General features: G+C 44.5%; 1 protein-coding gene across 1 annotated transcript in view; it reads right to left on the reverse strand.

Moving 5' to 3' along the window:
• The window catches only part of ACKR4 (atypical chemokine receptor 4), a 44,006-nt gene extending 39,502 nt beyond the window's left edge, over nucleotides 1-4,504 (reverse strand). Inside the window, exons 1-2 of the mRNA XM_024761687.1 lie at nucleotides 4,372-4,504; nucleotides 2,400-2,462 (exon numbers count right to left, since the gene is read on the reverse strand). The gene's annotated coding sequence lies outside the window, so the exon portion shown is untranslated. The remainder of the gene's footprint in view (nucleotides 1-2,399; nucleotides 2,463-4,371) is intronic.
• Between the last annotated feature and the right edge of the window lie 1,496 nt (nucleotides 4,505-6,000).

Below are 6,000 nucleotides of genomic sequence, written 5' to 3' on the forward strand. Positions count from 1 at the left end.
AGTGTCCTCAAGACAAAGAGCATTCAGGGTTTATGATCCTGACACAATATTTTTATTTCTTTTTTTGTTATCTCTTTCTCATTGTGATTATCATGAAGAAAATCCACAAACATTCTAGGGTAATGTTTTGTGTGGTTGTGATAAGCTCTGTGAAACAAGGGCTTTTATCTGCTTTATCTTCACCCCAAAATATGTGAGGAAACAAAGGGTTATTGTCCTGAGCAGTGCCTCTCTGGGGCCCACCTGACAGGTGGAGAATGGCATGTGGCCAGAAGCTCCTTTGCCCGCTGCGTGGATGGTTGTTACCAGCCGGTGGAAAGTCCCGTTTCACTCTTTTAAACAAGTGAAAGTGGAGGCTGCAGATGCCTCCTCGCCCCCCTGCCCTGGCCTCTGTGACTTCCGTTTCTACTGGTTTTTCCTTACTGCATACCAGCCACACCAGCCTTCTGCTGTTCCTCGGATACCCCAGATATTTTTTAAATTAGAAACGATATATATTGTTTCCTGTTAAAATGGGGCACTCTTATGAGAAACAAATGTGCAAAAAGAACATTCCTGTGTTTTCTCACTTATCCCAACAGACCTGGACTATTGATTCCAAACCTTCCTCACTCTGTACGGGGGAAGGCTCTCCACCTACTCCCAGGAAATTAGGCTACTCTAGTTTTAATTTTGATTACTCGCATGCATGAAAAACATCAAAACCCAACTGTTAACAGGCTACCTGTTCCTAGGCACACAGGCCCAGTCCACTTGGATAGACAGATGTGAGCCTCAAGTCCACAGCCCCCTGTGCAGGCCAGGATTAGAGGTACCCTGGTAGTCAAGTGGGTGCTGTTGGCTAGGGATCGAAGAAGATCCCAGCTCCTGGTCAGCTGGCTGAAAACATGCAGCCTCCAGTGAGAGGCTGAGATCCCTCCTTTTTTTTTTTTTTTAATAAATTTTATGTATTTATTTATTTTTGGCTGTGTTGGGTCTTTGTTGCTGTGCACGGGCTTTCTCTAGTTGCGGCGAATGGGGGCTACTCTTCGTTGTGGTGCGTGGGCTTCTCATTTTGGTGGCTTCTCTTGTTGTGGAGCATAGGCTCTAGGCGTGTGGGCTTCAGTAGTTGTGGCACGTGGGCTCAGGAGTTGTAGCTCACGGGCTCTAGAGCACAGGCTCAGTAGTTGTGGTGCATGGGCTTAGTTGCTCTGCGGCATGTGGGATCCTCCTGGACCAGGACTTGAACCCGTGTCCCCTGCATTGGCAGGCGGATTCTTAACCACTGCGCCACCAGGGAAGCCCTGAAGTCCCTTCTTAGCAAGGAATATTTTGGGTGAAGTAGGGCACCCATCTGGCCACAAACGGTATCTGGTCTAGAAGCTACGTAAATTCTCTTGTGATCCCTTAAACCGACAAAAGCGAATTCAAGTTTGAAAATGGCACATTAAGTTATACGAAGTAGAGAATGTCATTAAGGCAAGGGTCTCATCATGTCCTCACACAGACTCTGATCCCCCCCTCCCCCTCAGGACCACTGCTCCTTGCAGGCAACAGCTTCCAGCGTCCAGAAGCCTTGAGCAGCCTTCAGCATCACAAGTTGGGGGTGGCCCAAACCCACATTCTCAAGGCTTGCTCCCTTCCTGTAAATGTAACATTCTAGGTGTTCCCTCTATGATCACCCTATCTAAATGTCTCTGCCCTTCTAACACATACACACACATACACACACACATGCACACATTCCTTACCCCCTTCCCCGGTTTGGCTTTCTCCTGAGAATGTCTGTCTTGTAACATACTATGTATCTTTCCTTTTTATTTGCCTTATTATCCCCCCATTTCCCAACAAGAAGTATACTTGTGTTTTTGTCTCATTGCTACACACTTAGTGTCTAGAACAATGCCCAGGGAGTGATTAATAAGTCCTCACTAAACATCTGTTGACTGCCAGAGTGCAGGGATCCCAGGAACTTTGCTTTCCTTCCCATCTGAAGTATGGTAATACAAGCTGCTGTTTACTCACTGGCCATGCAGATGCTTAAAAGAAGATGCTCTAAAGCCATGCTTATCAATCCCCTGAGGAGTTTGAGCTACCCCAGCCCAGCCCCAATCCAGTGCTGGTGATGGTGACCTCACTGGTAACTGATGCACCAGGGATTCTGGAGAAATGAGGACCTAGATACTCACTCCCTGCAAATCCTGGTCAGATCTGTTTTAGGGTGTCTGGCTGAAAACCCTGGGAAGAGACTGGCTAACGTGTGCTAAAGGGAATCTGCTAGGTGGGCATGGAAGCAGAAGACCAAGAAAGGCTGGAGGGTCTCACCAGGAAAGGACACAGGGAGGGAGAGTGACCAACAAGCAGGGCTGACCTCCCTTGGCCTCCCCCACCTTCAGTCTGCGCCTCGCCCGCTGCCTCACCTGATCAAGCTCTGAGGAGCTGCTGGTTGGCCAAGCTCAGCTCACAGGCCGCTGGGGCCTGTCCTGGAACAGGGAAAGAAAAGAGAAATATAGTGCCTGCCACATGTGTGATTTTAAATTGTCTAGTGCCACATTTAAAGAAGTACAAAGAAACGTGAGAAATTAATTTTAACAACAACAACAATTAATTTACAACACATCTCAATTTGGAAGCTAACTTTTCAATGAAAATACTTGAACTGTACAAAGTTAACTGTCTGTGGGTTTCATATAATTTATAGTTGAAAAAGTAGATCCACATACTTGAATTGTTCCAAACACATTTATAACTTTTCAAAAACTGAATTGAGCATCAGTTTTTAAACTTGAAGAAATTAATTTAAATGAAATTAAAAATTTAGTTTCTCAGATACATTTCAAGTGTCCAGCAGTCACACATGGCCAGTGGCTACTGTCCTGGCCAGGAGGTTCCTGAGACACTGACCCGCCAATCACACTCAGTGCGGGAAAGGCCTTGAGGCATTAGATACGGAGAACAGATGCTGAGCAGCCAAAACCACTGTTTACTACTGTAGCTAAGGGAAGGTAGTGTTTTTATATCTTCTATGCTTTTGTCTGGTGCAGGAAAAAGTTAACTCCAGTGCATTTCCTGTATTTCGAAAAAAACAAACAAACAAAACAAACTCATAATGACAAGAACTGCTAAGCACCTCTAGTTTACCAAGGGTCCTGTGGTAAACAATTCCTGAAGATCATGTGAGGGAAAATTGCTGTTTGTTCAGGGTAGTTAGGGTTTCCAAGTAGGAAAAAGGCTTGGCTCTAATACATGGAAATAGAAGGGTGTAAACTCAGTCTCTTGAGATCACACAGTTGATTTGTGAGCAGAGTCCTCCCCGCTTGGTGGAAATTAATGATGATCTTGTCATGGGAAATGGAGACAACACTTTTTATAAAATTCAAGCTGTGATAATCAATTATTCTCTCCCAACCCATCCTCTGCAAATTGTTTATGATGAGGTTTTTGGCTTGAGGGGAGATCGCTCCCAAATGGATTACTTGCTGCATTTCATTCTATTTAGTCCATCACAACTCCTGTTATCTGTCTCCAAGATGCCAAACAAACTTTCTACTACTCAGGGACTAAGCCATGAATGCAGCTGGAGGGACGGCCCACTCATCAGGTGTGGATGTTCAGTGCCTACAAGGGCAGGCTCCCTTCTCCGAGTGCTGAGAGCACACAAGCCTCCATTCACAGCCAGCTCTCACAGATGACCTCAGGCCAGACCCACCCAGACCTATGGACCCTGGCGGTCTCTCTGACCATTTTGCTTGAAGTTAGATTTAAATTCCAAATCCATTTGAAACCTCTTTGCAAGAAGTCTCCTGCCAACCCATCAAGACAGCTGGACCAAATCCCAAAGGAGTAAATAATTTGACAGGCAAGCGCATAATATGTTGCGACCCTCACGTACTTAGTTAATGATTTTATTTGTTCTTTTTTAACCTCTCTTTTGCTGACAAAATTTGAAAAGCCATCCAGAAGAAAAGAGAGGCAGAAGCCACCAGTCACAGAAGCTTTGCCATTTGCTCCAAGTGGAGCATGAGTGCTGAGGGAATTAAAATAGTTCCTTCCTATTCAGTGTTGCTGCCTCATGATTCTTTAAAGTATTAAATCAAAAGGACTTTGTATTTATATCTAGATGAAGCAACACGACATTAGACCAACTGGAATTGAGAGAACACCAGATTAACTTTAGAGCCGAGGCGGAGAACACCCTCGTCCCAGGCAATTCCCCCAGTCCTTCCTGAGTGCCCGTGGGGATGCACTTGCCCACAGACCCATGTTGTCCTTGCCCTCAGGAGGTCTTTCAGCCAGCTGGCAACTCCCTTAACCTAAAACTCCCACCCATATCTACAAGAAAATGCCAGGTTTTCATCAATCACAATCTTGAGAAAATAAACTGGTACTTACGTGGAAAACGTTGGAAAATATTTTTAGAATTTCTAAGATCCCATTTCCACTGTAGAAAGTTGAGGACAGTGCACAAGATGAGTCTGAAGCAACTTCAGCTGAAGGACCTAGAAGCAGGAAGCAAAAGAGGATCACAAGTGGGATTTCTCCTCATTTGGGACCTCTAGTCCCAGCCCCAAACCTCAGGGGATCAGATTCTGAGCAGCTGGCACTGTTGAAAATATTGGGTTGGCCAAAAAGTTCGTTTGGTTTTTTCTGTAACATCTTATGGAAAAAACCCAAAAAAACTTTTTGGCCAACCCAATACCTAGATGTCAGAGGAGACTGCCCTGGAACAGGAATTTGTAATTTTGTAAACAGCCCACGCAGCACTGACTCAGACCCAGCCCGGGGCATTATTAATGCCAATTGGTAAAAGTTGCTGTTTGCTGTTACCATCAATTTTATACCATGTGAATTTGGTTTTTTTTAATTGTGAAAAATGGATTTATACAAGCACAGTTCAATTCATTCACCAAGTACTCGTTGAATGCTTGTTATGTTCTATATATAATACTAAATTCTGGGGGATCTAAGATGGACAAGACAGACATAATCCTGGCACACACAAAACTTACTTCTTATGGGGAGATGGTCAAGTAAATACAATGATTTTATTAGTGGAGTCCATGATATCAGGGGGTCACTGGAGGTTCCCAGACCTTAAGAACAAGAGGTGTGGGAGAAATGTTCTGGGTGGAACAGTATATGGGAAGGTTTGGGGGAAAAGGCTGGCAAGCTCTAGAAACTGAGAAGTTCACTATTTTTGGAATGATACAGAGAAAGTAGGAGAGAGGATGCCAGAGAGAGAAGGGGCTGGAGTATGAAGGGCTGCAGGGCCAAAGACGAGCCACTGGACTTGGTCCTGAGAGCAGTGAGGAGTCACGGAAGGGCATTGAACATGGGATCAAAAAGGTCATACCTGGTTTTAGAACTGTTGCTCCATGAAAAATGTACTGGACTCAGACCATGTTAGAAGTCAGACACCAGGTAGGATCCTGTTGCCCTGAACCAAGGCAACTTGTTGGAAGGGTTCACAATGGGGAGACAGACTGGATATAGACCCTAGAGATATTTAAGGTGTAGAAGGAACAAAACGCAGTTAATTGAAAGTGACATGGTGAGAAAGAGGATGAAATCAAGGACGATGTTCATGGCTTGGTGTGGCAACTGGCTAGGATTGAAGGTTCACTCTTTTATTTAATGGATTTTATAAGTTTTATTTTTCACTTTAAACGTTTGATGTAGCTGGGATATACGTGCATGTAAGTAAATGAGGTAGGGCCACTCTGTGGATCATTTCTTATACGGGGGTGGGGGGGAGGGTATCTATACGAGGGCTAGCCAGTTGCTTGATTAATCCATTTCTCCTCTCTCACCCCCCCACACACATGTCTAGTGGAAAGGCCATCTTTACCACATGCTGTCTATCATGTACTTGGACTGGGAGTTTGTTTGCTTCTGTTGACCTTTTGTTTACAGTGCCTATGCCACACAGTTTTAATTTTCTGTAGCTTTTTAATATATTTTAAAATCTGGTTGAGCAATTCGTTAACCAATTTCTTTCTTGTAGTCCTATAGTATTCTCAC

The sequence above is a fragment of the Neophocaena asiaeorientalis genome, unplaced genomic scaffold (assembly GCF_003031525.2).
Source record: "Neophocaena asiaeorientalis asiaeorientalis breed wild unplaced genomic scaffold, Neophocaena_asiaeorientalis_V1.1 scaffold401, whole genome shotgun sequence".
NCBI classification, from domain to species: Eukaryota; Metazoa; Chordata; class Mammalia; order Artiodactyla; family Phocoenidae; genus Neophocaena; species Neophocaena asiaeorientalis.